Raw genomic sequence first — 16,333 nt, forward strand, 5'->3', positions numbered from 1 at the left:
TCCTTCTTCTTTCTTTCTTCTTTCTTCTTCTCCTTCTCCTTCTTCTTCTTCACTGTGCTTGTTGGCTTCAGAATTGGAAGCTTCTGCAGCATGCTGTCTAGAGATAAATGGAGAGCAATGAGAAAACCGAGGAACCCACCACTGTGTTGTTCCTCAACTGCCCAAATGGCTAAGCTGTTCACCTTCTTGTTTCTACCCTTCAGTCTTCCTTGACTTGTTGTATCATCCTGTCTATTCTTCAGTTGTCCCAATTGATTTTTGATATAGTGATCAAGCAATTCAATGGAGCAGTGCAATAAAAATTCAACCATTTTCAACAAATGGGTTTTGAATATAATATACATTTAAAAACAAAGTAAACTTCAACTCCTGTCTCACATATAAAAAAATTTTTTTTGAGAAAGACTACAGACCTAAAAATAAAATTAAAATTCATTAAAAATAAAATTAAAATTAAAGTTAAAATTATATAGCTTCTTGATGAAAACATGAGAATATCTTTATGACCTGGGGTTAGGCAAACATATCTAGAGCAGACACAGAAAGCAAACGCCATAAGAGAAAAAATCGTAAGATATAATTAAAACCTCATCAAAATACAACTTTAAGAAAATGAACAGGCAAATATTCATAAAACATATATCTGACAAAAGATTTATATTCAGAATATACAAAGAATTCCTAAAACTCAAGAATAGACAACAATTTAGTTTTAAAAACATATAAAGGACTTGGATAGACACATTGCAAAAGATGATACATGAATGCCCAATACGTAGATGTAAGCATACTTAACACCATTAGTTTTCAGGAAATCAGATATCAAAACAATAATGAGATGCCATTTAAAATCACTGGAATGGCTAAAATCAAAATGGCTGTCAGTACCAAACTTTGGTAAGGTTGGACAACTACTGAAATTCTCACATATTATTAGTGGGAGAGTCAAAAGTTAAAAGAAATTCTACAGTTTGAAAGTTCCTTACAAATTTAAATATATAGCTATCCTATGATCCAACAATTTCACTGCTAGGTATTTACCCAAGAGAAATAAAACATGTCAGGAAGGATACTTGTACAAGAATGTTCTGTCAACTTTATTCACAGTAGCAATAAAACTGGAAACCATGTAAATATTCATCAGCAGTAAAATAATCAAACTTTTGTATAATCAAACAATGAACGACTTCTCAATAACAACAACAAAAACACACACAACATGCAAGAATCTTATAAGCATTATGTCAAAGGAAGTAAGCCAAAGAAAGTAAGGCTGTGTATTGTGTGATTCCATTTATATGAAACCCTAGGACAGGCAAAACAAATCAGAAAAGCAGTTGCTTTTGGTGAAGATAAATCAGAAGGGAAAGCACGAAAAAATTTTCTCAGGTAATGAAAATGTTCTATATTTTTACATGAGTATGAGTTACCCAGGTGTCTGCCTTCCTCAAATTGCAAGATTTGTACACTTAAGACATGGACATTTTATTGTATATAAATTTTATTTCCAAAGAAATAAATTTTGTAATAGAAAATTTTAAACTGCTAGGACAATGGGTTGGAAGTTCCTGTTTAAACTTCTTGAGGTAAGTTTAGGGCAAAAGAAGAACATGCCACTAATTTTGACAATGGGAAAAATATCTATTAATTTCTTTCCTCAAAAAGTGGTCTGGAAAGAAAATATGAATAGATTAAAAGGGATATATGCTAAGAGAAATAAGCATTTACCTCTCAGATTTGTGTGAAGATGATCTTTCTGTAGTGAACAGGATCCCCTAGTCTGACAATTCTGCTGCCAATGAAATCAAAGTGCTGTCAAAACTTGGAAGAGAACCATTGACTAGATGTGGAGGGTGGTCCAAAAAAAGACTAAAGAACACTGGCCCATTTCCTCCAGAGCCACTTTCAAATATACTGCAGGTATTCATTTTCATTTGGACACAGAAAAGCCATATGCTGCTCATGGTCTATATCAAAATTCTCCCTTTATTACACTGAATAACAATGAAAAAACAAAAGGACTTTTACTTAGGCTACATTCTCTTCATTAGATAAAAGAATTTCCTACATCTAAAAGCTATTGAATACTTCTTTGGGATAATAAAAAAATTCACTGGAATCTCCATTGTCTCAAATAGGGTAATTATTTATCTGTGATACTACCTCAAGCTTTGGGATGGGCTAGATAATTTCCTAAAGGACATTTTAGCACTGCAATTCTCAAGCATTGTTTTTTATGTTTTCAATGCTCATAAATATTTGTTGTGATACCCAAAATTTCAATTCAGCAGAGTTTTGTTTTTGTTTTGTACTTTGAAGCATAAATGCAAAGATTCATTGTCAGAGTATCACTTAAGAACAAATAGCATACTATGAAGGCCATGGCACAATATTTTAAGGACTAGTTGATTTTGTGACATTACTTTTAGCCGTTCTGATTATATACATTTCCCTCTAGTCCAAATCAAAAACTGAATCTTGAGTAAATATTTGTAATAACTACCAAAATGTGGTACATGGAGCACTTTTTTTTTTTTAAGATTTTATTTATTTATTTGAGAGAGAGAGACTGAGAGAGAGAGAGCATGAGAGGGGGGGAGGGTCGGGAGGGTCAGAGGGAGAAGCAGACTCCCTGCCGAGCAGGGAGCCCGATGCGGGACTCGATCCAGGGACTCCAGGATCATGACCTGAGCCGAAGGCAGTCGCTTAACCAACTGAGCCACCCAGGCGCCCACATGGAGCACTTTTATCCTCTAAATGTACTACCTGTGAATTTTACCCTCCAGATGTGCTACTAGAAAGTTGAAGACAAGTGTGGGCTGTCCCTGAAGGTTTTTTGTTATGTTTTACATTTTTTTGTTCTTACAAAATTAGAACTTGAGCTAACTAATGATAATAATACTGCATTTGATGATACTGAAGTTCCAACTTTCTATCATATTCCTATTAAAAGTGACAGTTCTAATCAATTCTTTGTTTTTATGAAACATGCAGTTCTCATAAGGATGAACTTAACTGGAATCATTATAACACTGCAAATAATCATAATGGAAGCTGCCATAACCTCTTATAGTTGTTACATTATAGCTAACACACTGAACCACAATCATCTGATAGATCATGAGTAATAAATATTACATGGTAGGTATAGCTATTATTATTATTATTATTTTGCTTTTGGGAGAATCTATTTTGCAATATACAAAGTTTATCAGAATGTGAGCTTACAGTGGCAATGTACTATTCTATAGGCTTAAAATGCTATCATCTCAAGGATCCTCAGAAATGTAAATTCTAGAACATTCTTAAATATAATATTTTACTTTTTAAATATATGAAAGCAAACTTTTTATGATAGAGCACTGCTGCTTAGAAGGATCTAGATTATAGCAGCAGATTTCATGTCAAGTTTTAGTCTGGCCCACAGCCTAAGACTTTGCTTCAGAAAGTGCTGGAGGGAGTGAGAGGAAGATGTGAAAACCAGGCTTCACTAAGTCCTAAAACTAACATTCCCTTCACCTGCCAGGAGCTTTAATTTCTCCCTGGGGTGACTTTGGTTTTCAGGATGAATAAAGGCAGAGTGTTTCTTGTCAGTAATAGAAGAACACTGTTTACAGGATTTCTTCCACTTCTTATTTATTTTGTTTTGAATGCCAGAAGATGAGTTAATTTGTGTATTCTAGGTTTTAGGCATCAAAGTAGCTATTGGAGGAAACTACTAGCATAAGGTTTCTTTCCTATGCAGCAAATCCAGAATTCTATCAACCTATATTTAAACCAGTGATATAATAGTCAACTGATGATAATTCTTTAAATGATTGCAAGAAGTTAGATTTTTTCAAGTTGTAATGCATGTAAATGTATAATAATTACAGCAATGATACAAGGTAAATACAGTAGAAATAAAATAACATAGTAAACTATATTTATAATCACTTCAAAGTTCTAACTAGAATGAGAATGATGGAATGTAAAACCTAAATTCACTCTTGCAGCTATCTTTTACTTCGGAGAACACAACTCTGAGCTTGAGTAAACCCACCTGATGTGAGGTGCTTTTAATTAGATCTAGCCACAGAGTATGTCACTACCAAAGAGGGCATCTGAAAAAAAAAAGAGAAAAACCTCCCTCAGGGCTTATCTTTCACCATTGTTCTTCTGAAGAGGCCTGGAAAATAGTCCAAACTTTCTCCTTTGAGACAAAAACATGGCATATTCTGTTTGGGAAAATAGCATATGGCCTTAACATGATTTTCAACTCAATTCAACACTCACTGAGCACTATTCTCTGTCAGGCACAATGCCAAAATCTGGGTCCCAAATATGAATATGGTGTAATTCTTGGGCTTAAAAAATGGAGTCAATTATGGTAGATAAAATCTTTAGCACTAACTATAAAGTGGTGACCGTGTTTGAAAAAAGCAAAAATGCATATTTATGGTATCTCAAATGACTTCATCAGCCATCATTCATTTAAAGACCTTTTCCTTTGTTATATTGTTTTTATGTTAATGAAGGATTTATGAGGCTGTGTTAGGGAAAAAAAAGTTAAAGGCATACTTATACGAAGCTAGCAACATCTCCTTTCCCAATAACAAATCTAGGTAATATTAGCTCCTGATCAATTATGTAAAAGGAAATTGACAGGAAACAGTATGAAGCATAGACGTGAATAATATAAAGTAACTCCAGGAGATGGAAATGGAGCAGATTATTCAGACTTCAAATGGAACTGCTAGCAAAGATGGCTCTGGTCTCTTGCCATTTCCTTTAGAGCTAGAAAGAACATGATGATTTTAAGTATTGGAAGAATAAATTGCTTGTATATAGATTTCTCCTTTTCATCCTCAGATTGGATAAAAGGAAAACTATTGCCAACTGAAAGAAGGTTTTAGAATGTCAGACTTCCTGTTATCTTTTACCTATCTGATCTTGTCATGTGTGACTTTCACTAACCATTCTTCTTCCAAACCCTTGATTCAGGCAGTTTTTCTGGACCCTTATTCTAAAATCCGATACAACATTTATTTTTCATTTTTTAAATAAATTGACTTATCAGGAGTCTTCCTAAATGAAGCATACCGAGAAGAGAATTCTATAGCAAAGACATTCTGGATTTCTAAATGGGCAGCAAGGAGGATGTCATTTGAAATAATTAAAAGTAGAATTTCCTATAGCAAACCTATCTTGTAGATCAGAGCATGAAGATACCTTTTGCTGGTTTTTGTGTCGACTGTGACTTGACGCAGACACTGATTCCCTTTGAGGACTCAGGGTTGCTGATCAAGTTAGGAGTTTAAATGTATAAACATTCTGACAGAAGATAAAAGTCACTGATCCTATTATCCAGATGATGGACTCCAAATTCAACCTTATTTGGAAACAGAATTTTTGCAGATGCAATCAGGTAAGATGAGGTCATATGGATTCGAGTGGACCCTAAATCCAATGACTAGTGTCCTCATACTAACAGGAGAGGACACAGAGATTTACATAGAGGGAGAACACCATGTGAAGACTGAGGCAGAGACTGGAAGGATACCTGTACAAGCCAGAATAAATGCTGAGGATTACTGGCAACCACTAGAAGCTGGGAGAGAGGCCTGGAACAGATTCTTCCTCAGAGCCTTCAGAAGGAACCAATCCTACTGACACCTTAATTTTAGACTTCTAGCCTCCAGAGCTGTGAGAGAATAATTTTCTGTTGCTTTAAGCCACCCAGTTGGTATTATTTTGTTACATCAGCCCTATAAAACTAATACAGTTCCCAATTATTTTTATAACCCAAATCGCCCAAGCCTCATTAACATCTGGGTAAATTGTCACACATGTAGTAATAACCCACATTGAATTGGGACTTGCTCACACTTTCTGAAGCAAGATATCCAGGCCTTTTGAAAATATTTTTCCCTCCACAAAATCAAAACCTTTTAGTTCTGGGTATCTCCAGGGAGTTTTTCAGATATGCACAAGGAAGTCTGTTCCTGGTAGATCTTTCCATGGCTCCTGTGGATATCACCCTCTGCCTGGTACTGTCACTGAAAAACCTAAGAACACAGGATTCCAGATCCTCAGGGGGTCTGTGACACAGGAGGGAGGTAAGCCTTTTAAAACTGTCTGTGTTACATTGAGATAAAAAGGTCCTAAAATATTAGTTTAGTAAAACAGCTTTTTAAAATTTTATTTTATTTTATTTATTTGAGAGAGAGAATGAGAGAGAGAGCACATGAGAGAGGGGAGGGTCAGAGGGAGAAGCAGACTCCCTGCCAAGCAGGGAGCCCGATGCGGGACTCGATCCCGGGACTCCAGGATCATGACCTGAGCCGAAGGCAGTTGCTTAACCAACTGAGCCACCCAGGCGCTCAGCTTTTTAAAACTTTTAATTATGCCTTTTTATATCCCTAGAATCTAGGCAAGGGGCTATGAAGAAAATGAGGAAATTTAACTAATGTCCATTACCCTGAACCTATCACTGCCTGTCCATCAGTTAAGGAACTGAACCTGGGTCAGCGCATCATTTTTCTCTTGTTATCCCAAGCTCCCTTAGATTTTCAATCTCCTAGCAAGTGGACCTGGGTCAGTGTACCTGCCAACTCAGGCCAGTCCAAATTCTAAAGATGGATGAAGAAGATGAAATCCCCACCTCGGGTTTGGGTGATTCTAGAGTAAATTGAACTTTTCCTTTCCTCAAAAGCAAATGTTTTCCGGAACTCTCTATTATTTTCATGTTTTCTCCTCTCATGAGCTTCTGTAGAAATTCTGATATAATATTGTGGCAGTTTTTTGTACCTGTCCTTCCCTCCCTTCCAAAAAATAAAAAGCTGAGTAACCAGGGAAAAAAGTAGGGCTGCTCTTAAAAAAAAAAAAAAGTAGCAGCCATTATTATAAAATCAAATCTTACCCCAGCTACAAGCCCAGGTGCTGCCACTCACATCAGCCGCTCCTCTGCTCCTCCACAGCAAGCGCGAGAACTACTGTTACTGACCAGGAAACATTTCTTGGGCAATAGTCAATCTTGCTGATTTGTTCTCTTGGGTGGAAAAGATGCCAAACAGATCACAGATCTGTTTTTATTATGTACTTCACAATTTTAACAAACCCATCTCAGCATTATAACAACTAGGGAGAATGGACTGTATGTAGTCATGGTGGGCAACTCTGGGAGAGGCCTCAAAGCTTAAGTGTACTCTGGACGGAGCTCTAAGGCTTTGATCCTTCTTTTCAATCCCTACAATATTTGATTCTAACCCTCTGTCTTCTTAACTCCAGACTCTAGGCTCTGTATAGTAATGACCACCTTTGTATTTGGTGTAGTTCTCTGCAGGGTTTGAGTCTCATTTCTCTCTAACGGGCCCACAGAGTTCTTCCAAAAGTTAATGGCACAAGGGCTCTCCTTGCCCACACTTGAAAACAAAGTTTGCTTGAGGGTTTTGGTACATACCTTCCATTGCTACCTTTATCCTCATTCCACATCTTGGGGTTTTTCCCCCCTATTTCTGTATGCCTGAATTCTTATTTTCTCTCTAGCCCCTTGGACTCATCTAGAAGAACTGCCTGACTAGTTTTCTGTTTCCCCCAGGTATAAGCTCCACTGGCTCCATGTACTGCAGCTAAGAGACAATGGAATACACAACCTTTAGGCTCACCTATGGTTCCTAAGGCCCAGATTTCCCTTAACTGGGAGGTGGGGAAAGACCAGGAGAAATGGCGCCTTGGAAATGAGAAGAGGACATTTTTATAATTTATTGTTTCCTATAGAGTTAGATTTGCCATTTACTAAGTCTTGCTGATTGGCTAGAAAAACATAAATGTAGGGGATAAAAGTCTCTGCGTATTTAATCATACCTTATTCCCTGGCCAAGCACTGGCTTTTCATACGGTTGGGGATCTGATTGCTCAACACAAGGACATAATTACTTTCACTGAAGCAAAGTAAATGATGACAGTTATATGATTAATCATCATAATTATTTTCATGGTTATATTTACTAAGAACTGCTTAAAGAGAGTAGTTTATTGAAACAGGAGCATTAATGATGAAAGGTAGGTAGGATCAAAACAAAGGTTAATTTTCTATTGAAATGTGCCTGGTGCATAAACCAAAATACAAGATTCTTCTTCCTCTTTGTTGAGCAACGGTGGTTGATTTTACCATGGCACTATAGAAGTCATCACATATCAAATGTATTGGATTTTTTTTGTTGTTTGTTTTTTTTTTTTTTTTTTTTTTTGGTGGTTTGTCTTCTGGGCTCTGCTTCCTCTATGGTCAGTGCTGGACATCAGCTTATTGCTGGACATTAGCCTTGGAAAATATAGTGGGAAAAGGCTTAAATCAGAAGACTCAGATTCTGCCATATCTCTTCAGTGGCTCTGTACTAGGTCAACTTAGCTGAGCTAAACCATGTTTTTTAGAATTCCTCTGCATGATTCTGGTTTTGTATGGCCCTCAGGAGATATTATGCAGAAGATCTGGAAGATGGAAGTAAGGCAGTTCTGAAGATTGATGCAGGGTATTGGGCAATCTAGCTCACACACAAGTGCATGTGCTCCTGTGTGATGACACCAGATTCTCCTGCATACCCTCGGCATTGAGGTTGGATAGGGTAAGAAGCAGAAATAAGTCCCAGTTTGTCTTCTTAAGTTCCATTTGCCAGTCCATGTCTTCTTCCATCCTTTCAGGTTGCAGTTTGTCCTTGTTCTCATCCATGTCCAGTTTTCTGTCTTGATCTCATGACCCTGAGATCATGACCTGGGCCAAAATTAAGAGTTGGATGCTTAAATGACTGAGCCACCCAGGTGCCCCAAAAGACAGCCATTCTTAAGTGATGAATCACTAAATTCTACTCCTGAAATCAATATTACACTATATGTTAACTAACTAGAATTTAAATAAAAACTTGAAACAAACAAACAAACAAACAAAGACAGCAATTCTTCTTGAGTTTTTCTTCCAGGATTATCTGGAAGTCAATCAAAATCCACAGTTTGTCTGATCTCTCATTTGTCCTAAATAAAGAAAATAAAATCTTTGTACTTGTTAAAAGTCAGGATAAGCACATATAGAAGGTCCTCTCTGCATGGCACATGATTTATAATATGTGATATTTGTTGGATGAATGAATGAATGAATGAATCAATCAATCAGATCATAGTCTGCATATATTGGTTCTTTCTGACATTGTAGAAGAAGCAGCACTTAACTTCTATTAAGCTCCTGCCTCATTTTCTAGGTAGAAAATACCTCTTTTCATAGACTTGCTTTAGTTAACTTAGTTTTAGGTAAAGAGTAAAGACAACTGTGCCAAGTGGGGCTCCAGTTAACAAAACAGCCCATAAGGCTAAGAGAAGCTGGTAATAGCAATGTATTTTCTTTATGTTTTATCCTTTATGTAATTAATTATACCTACTAACATTCATCAATGGCTTCTATTTGCTAATACAAAATACTGAGATAAGAGGCCATACTATACAACCTTGTGCATTTGATGAGTTGAAGAATGTGATGAGTATGAACTAAGAGTATTTTAGAGTGTCATATGATCTCACTGATATGAGGAATTCTTAATCTCAGGAAACAAACTGAGGGTTGCTGGAGTGGTGGGGGGTGGGAGGGATGGGGTGGCTGGGTGATAGACGTTGGGGAGGGTATGTGCTATGGTGAGTGCTGTGAATTGTGTAAGACTGTTGAATCACAGACCTGTACCTCTGAAACAAATAATACATTATATGTTAAAAAAAAAAAAAAAAGAAGAAGAAGAAGATAGCAGGAGGGGAAGAATGAAGGGGGGAAATCAGAGGGGGAGACAAACCATGAGACACTATGGACTCTGAGAAACAAACTGAGGGTTCTAGATGGGAGGGGGGTGGGGGGATGGGTTAGCCTGGTGATGGGTATTAAAGAGGGCACGTACTGAATGGAGCACTGGGTATTATATGCAAACAATGAATCATGGAACACTACATCAAAAAAAAAAGAATATACAAAACATCAACTAAGGAAAATAATTATACATGTGCTATTGGTTACTATTATAATATAGCTATGGATTTATAAAAATACAATCAGACAATGCTAGCAATAAGGATGCATTATTTATGTATTTTTCAGCTTTTGGTTTTAGGATATTTGAAGAAGAGGTCTGGAACAGTTACATAACTCAAATCTGCCCCAAATTTTGTACTTTTGTTAATTTTAAGTCTTTTAATAAATAATTGAATATTTCCACAAAAAAAGAGTATTTTAGAGTTAAGTAACTTTTGAATAAGAAAGATAAAGATCTTCTAAAATGCCAATTCCTCTGACTTAAACTACCTAGATTTTTCTTATTTTATATAGTGTGAGAAAGTCAGAGTCATGGAAGACTTTATTTACCCCCTAATTAAATGTCCAGGTAGATCTGGGTCTGGCCAATCTTATTAAGCTATCAACTGAAAATTAAAGTGTGTGCTCATTAAAAGAGTAAAATTCAAGGCAAGAATCTTCACTTTAAATTCATAGTCTGTGTACCTGTTATGATACCAAAATGATGGTGATGGATGATAGGTAGTGAAATTAAGTTGAAATATACATTTAACCCAAGAGTTTTATATAATGACATGTCATTTAAAAACTGTTTTAAAAAACTAAGCAGTACTTCAACTATTTGAATGCTTTATTTTCATATAAAAGCCTGAAACTCTGGTCAGCTTTTCAAATAAAAATGACCAGAAGAAAAAAAGCAAAATTTTTTCTGATGACCAAGTGTTCTGATAAACCTTTTCATTTGCATGTTGATGTTTTATATTCCCTTAGCAGAAATAAGATCAAGATTATGGGCATTTCATAGCCATCAGGATTGCTTTAAAGTCTGTTATTATCAAACAGCCATAATGTCCTCTTTCACCTGTTCTAATGAACACATTACACCAATGAGGTATTTACGCTGAGGGATAGATATAATGAAATGACTTCAATTTCAGGTCCTTCATAGGGGCAAGGAAGTCAATTGTGTAAATGGAAACACTCTTCAGGGCAGAAGGTCAGGTTGCTCAAAGATCATATTATTTAGTGTAATTGATTTAAAATATCTCTTGTTTTAAACTGAGGGTTCTAGAGGGGAGGGGGTGGGGGGATGGGTTAGCCTGGTGATGGGTATTAAAGAGGGCATGTACTGAATGGAGCACTGGGTGTTTGTTTGTTTGTTTGTTTTTTAAAGATTTTATTTATTTGTTTGACAGAGAGAGACACAGCAAGAGAGGGAACACAAGCAGGGGAAGTGGGAGAGGGAGAAGCAGGCTTCCCGCTGAGCAGGGAGCCTGATGCGGGGCTCGATTCCAGGACCCTGGGATCATGACCTGAGCCGAAGGCAGACGCTTAACGACTGAGCCACCCAGGGACCCCAAGGAGCACTGGGTGTTATACGCAAACAATGAATCATGGAACACTACATCAAAAACTAATGATGTAATGTATGGTGATTAACATAACATAATAAAAAAAAGGGGAAAAAAAAGAAAAAATATCCCTTGTTTTAAGAGGCAATGGTCAGAAATAGGGACTAGCTGAGCAGAACAGAAAGATTTCACTCACAGGGAAGTTGGATCTTTGGAGTCTGGTCCAAGCTATTGTTTTAGGACAGCAGGAAGGCCAAAGAGGAGGTGGTTAAGACACCCTTCTACCACGTTATCTGGTGCTTAAAAGCCCATGATACAGCTATTCAAATTAGCACCACAGTACTTTTATCCCAAGGTGAGAATTGGATTCCTGGAGAATTTTTGTAGGAGACTCAGACTTCATGGTTAAGAAACTTAAGACCTTATTTTACTTTATTTTTTTATTTTTTTTAAGATTTTATTTATTTATTTGAGACAGAGAGAATGAGAGACAGAGAGCATGAGAGGGAGGAGGGTCAGAGGGAGAAGCAGACTCCCCGCCGAGCAGGGAGCCCGATGCGGGACTCGATCCCGGGACTCCAGGATCATGACCTGAGCCGAAGGCGGTCGCCCAACCAACTGAGCCACCCAGGTGCCCCCTTAAGACCTTATTTTAAAAGTATGATTAAAATAAGCCAAAGTCATCATGGCAATTTTAAAACAGTCCCAAATTCACTGACAGTTGGGATCCACCTATGTCCTCTCCTCTTAATTTGGGAGAATTTGTGACTACAGGGAAATGATGGCAAGTGACTTCTGAAGCTAGGTCACAAAAGGAAATAGAGTTACTGTCTTGCTCACTGGGGGTGTGCTTGTACAAGAGCCCTGAGGGGGCCATGCTATGATGAAGGACTAATAGCCCATAGGCAGAAATCCTAGGGACAAGCCCTGAGACCGCATGAGCGAGGCCTAGCAGGCCACCAGCCACTTTAGCTCCCTGCTCTTCCAGCTCCAGCCACCGTCCAAGTGCAACTTCATGAATTCACCATGATACTGCAGGTGCTTTGAGAATTCCTGACCCACAGAAATGGTGAGACATGACAAAAATGATTGCTGTATTAAGCCATTACATTTTCAGTTATTTTTTCGTACAGTAACAGAGAATGAGAACAAAATTTGGTGTCTCAAAGTGGACTGTATCTGTAACACAAAGCTAAACCGGATTCCAGTTGTAGAATAAGTAAGTCACAGGGATGAAAAGTACAGCATAGGAAATAGAGTCAATGGTATTGTAATAGTGTTGTATGGTGACAGATGGGAGCTACACCTGTAGTGAGCTCAGCATAACACATAGAAAAGTTGGATCACTATGTTGTACACCTGAGATTAATGTAACATTGTGCATCAACTATCCTCAAAAAAGTTTAAAAAATAATTTTCCTTAACATTAAAGAGATAGATCCAACACACACACACAAAATAAAAATAAAACAGCTGACACTGGCTTTGGGTGAGTGATAGGAGAAACTGAGTAGACTTGAGGAGATGGTAAATGGAACCTGGACAGCGCTCAACGAGGTTGTTCATAAGGGCTTAAAGGAAATTGAGAAAAATGTTATTCGAAGCTGGAGGAAAAGAGATTCATTTCATGCAATGGCAGAATGTTTAACAAAACTCTTAATTATGGTAATACTGAAAATAGAGAATGTACCTCATGAGCTGATGGATCTGGCTAAGGTTTTGGGGCCAAGTACTGCAAGTATAAGCTCTTTTAACCATGTATGATAGGTCAGAGGCATAGACAGATGAATTACAAAAAGGAATTGCTTGATTTTCTAGTAAAATTTGGAGGAAATATAAAGGATCCACTGCTTGCCGGGTTCTAAAATAAGATCACTTCTTATTCCCAGTTTCTCCAAATAGCAAAAATAAAATAAAATACAATGTTCAAATTAAGAAATGGCTTCAGGGCAAAGACCAAATCCAGAATGGACCTATAAGATTCCTTGTTAAGACCTGAGAAAAATTTAACTTTGTGCTGCACAGATCCTTTCAAACAGACCAAAAAAAAAATGCCTTCTCAGTATTTTAAGAGCATGCCTGGCAGACACCCCCCACCCCTGTTAAACAACAGGTCTCTGTGAAACTTAGGAGAATTTTTCCATAAGAGCCTCACAGGGAACACAGGTAAAAAAGAGGTTATCTCAAAAAGATTTGTGAGTTTGATCTCTATCTAATGAGATCAATTACAAATTAGTACACAGAAAGCCCATATCATTTTTAAAATAATTGTATCAGTGTGGACAGAACAGGACAAAGACAATACAAAATGCAAAATAATAGCATCTGGATCTCTGAATCCCTACAGGCAGGAAAGAGTCTGAGAAAATGACTTAGTTGCATACACAGTCTCCTTTTTTGTGGGAAAGGAAGGATAATCACTCAGTGACAGAACCATGTTCACACAAACTGGAACTAAGAACTCTGGAGAATCAATCCCAGGGAGAACTGGCTCCTAATCAAGGAACTAGAAACATGTGCCTGGCTAGGTTTCAAAATTGCTGTGTCTCAGATGGTAGCTACATTTGTGGTGAGCATAGCACAACACAGAGACTTGGCAAATCGCTCTGTTGCATGCCTGAGACTACCGTATGTAACACTGTATGTCAACTATACTTCAATTAAAAAAAAAATTGCTCTATACCAGTGACTTTGGTGCCTCTCCTTTCCACCACCATCCCTTCTGAATAGTTGTGCCACTTTCTCTTTTTAATAGATGTGTGTCTATCCTATGCCTACACCAACATCGTATATAGGATGTATGGGAGGCAAATATCTTTTAATCTTAATTTGCACATCTTAAAATTGAGAGGAATGACGCTTGAGGAGATGGGTCCAAGTAAACTAGCCCAGGGAACCTCATGCCTGTCTGTAATGAGTTGCTGGAAACCAAGCCTGAGCCTGATGCTATCATGAGATCAAATCTGTGGGTACTATTAGGAGAAAGTGACTGTATTTTGAATGTGGGAATAATGAAAATAATTTTTGGCCAAAGTACAGAATGTGGAGATTTTAAAATATGGCCCCACATTATTGGACACTGCTCCCACTGAGAAATGGGGTCTGTACTCCCTCCCTGTAAATCTTGGAAGCGGTGTGATTAGGACAGAAGTGATGTTATGTAACTACGGAGGCTGGTTCATAAAAGGCTTCTGCTTGTTCACCAGTACTTTCATACTGGAGCCCAGAGCTACCATGTAAGCAGTCCAACTGCCTTGAGCTCACCAGAGCTGTGAGGAAGCCTCAATTAACTCACACAACCAGACAACATGGAGAAGGTCTGGGGCCACATGGTGATAGAGAGAGGCCTTGCCAATCCCTTGATGTTCTAACTCTTCACTGTTCCATCTCCAACCTTGGTCTGACAGCTACTACATGAGAGACCTTGAACTGGGGTCCAGTCCAGGCTCTCCCAAAATTCTAAGACCAGAGACCACAAGAGATGATGATAACATGATTGTTGACGTTTTATTTAAAAAATTTTTTTGAAGATTTTATTTATTTATTTATTTGAGAGAGACAGTAAGAGAGAGAGAGAGCATGAGCAGGGGGGAGAGAGGGAAAGGGAGAAGCAGGCTCCCTGCTGAGCTGGGAGCCCAATGTGGGGCTCGATCCCAGGACCCTGAGATCAGGACCTGAGCCAAAGGCAGACGCTTAACTGACAGCCATCCAGGCACCCCGACTGTTGATGTTTTAAACCACAAAGTCTTGGGATGATTTGTTACATGGCAATAAACACAGTCACAGGTCATATAAAGTCCTTTTATTTTTGCCCACTAAAGCACAGAATAACAGCCCATTAAGTGACTATCTATTGCATAATACATATCTTAAATTTAGAAACGCTAACTTTATCCAATTATTTTTCATTTCTCATACACTGCTCACTGAAACTTTACAGGATTTCCCCCCTACTGTGCTTCAATGTGATGCTGTAAGTCCTTTTTGTGTATTTATAGAAATATGCAAACCATAGATATTTTTTAATGCATGTAGTTCTTCGTGCAAACAATGCATTTCTTTCTGACTTCCTCATTTGAATATGTTAATGTCTGACTCAGTTTCCAGGTCTCTGAGATAGTAATTTAGAGGCTTTTAATGGAAAAGATATTAAAATATTTACAATTAGTATCCCTACAGGAGTGTCCTGAATTTTAAGTATACTAGAACTAAACTGAAAAGTAAAAAATAGTCATACAGAAATGGTTTTTTGTTGTTTTGGGGTTTTTTTTGTGTAGTCTAGACTTTTGGAAAACAGAAATCTAAGATTACAAAGGGATTGATGAATTGTGACTAATAACAAAATTTCAAAGTTTATAAATTGTAAAAACTAGGATTCCCAAACCTCAATAGCTTCAAATGGCCCCTATCTATTCACCCACTCCCCCAGAGCAAAAGGGGAAACAGGTATCAGATGGGTGCCTCCGAAGCATGCAGAGATAAAAGGAGATGCAGCTCTGGAGAGGTTGTGGGGTAGCCACACTCTCCCTGGGGAAGTGGGATATATATGCTTTTAGGCTAATATGGTGCAGTAACCATATTTCCTAAAACATATCTGCCCCATTTTGAAATAGTGTGATAGCCGCAGTGATGTTGGTCTGTCCCCCTGAGGGACAAGTGGGAAGAGGCAAGAGAAAAACATTACTGATGGCATTACTTAGCAAGAATATGGAGAGTCAGTGTGCTGAACGTAACAGGAAAGTGGGTGGGGATGCAGTCCACAGAATTAGGGTAAGGGTGACATTTGTTAGTCTGAGGTTAGTCTGAGGAAGTGGGACGGAAAAGGATTTCTGGAACGCTTCCCACCTTAGTTGTCTGCCCTTGGGCAGAAAGGGTATCTGGAGTGCGATGAGAATGATGCAGTGCCCTTGAATTCTACCAGGGCATCTAAATGTTACTTGAAGAGGAGGAGGATGAGGGG

The sequence above is a fragment of the Neomonachus schauinslandi genome, chromosome 9 (genome assembly GCF_002201575.2).
Source record: "Neomonachus schauinslandi chromosome 9, ASM220157v2, whole genome shotgun sequence".
Classification (NCBI taxonomy): domain Eukaryota; kingdom Metazoa; phylum Chordata; class Mammalia; order Carnivora; family Phocidae; genus Neomonachus; species Neomonachus schauinslandi.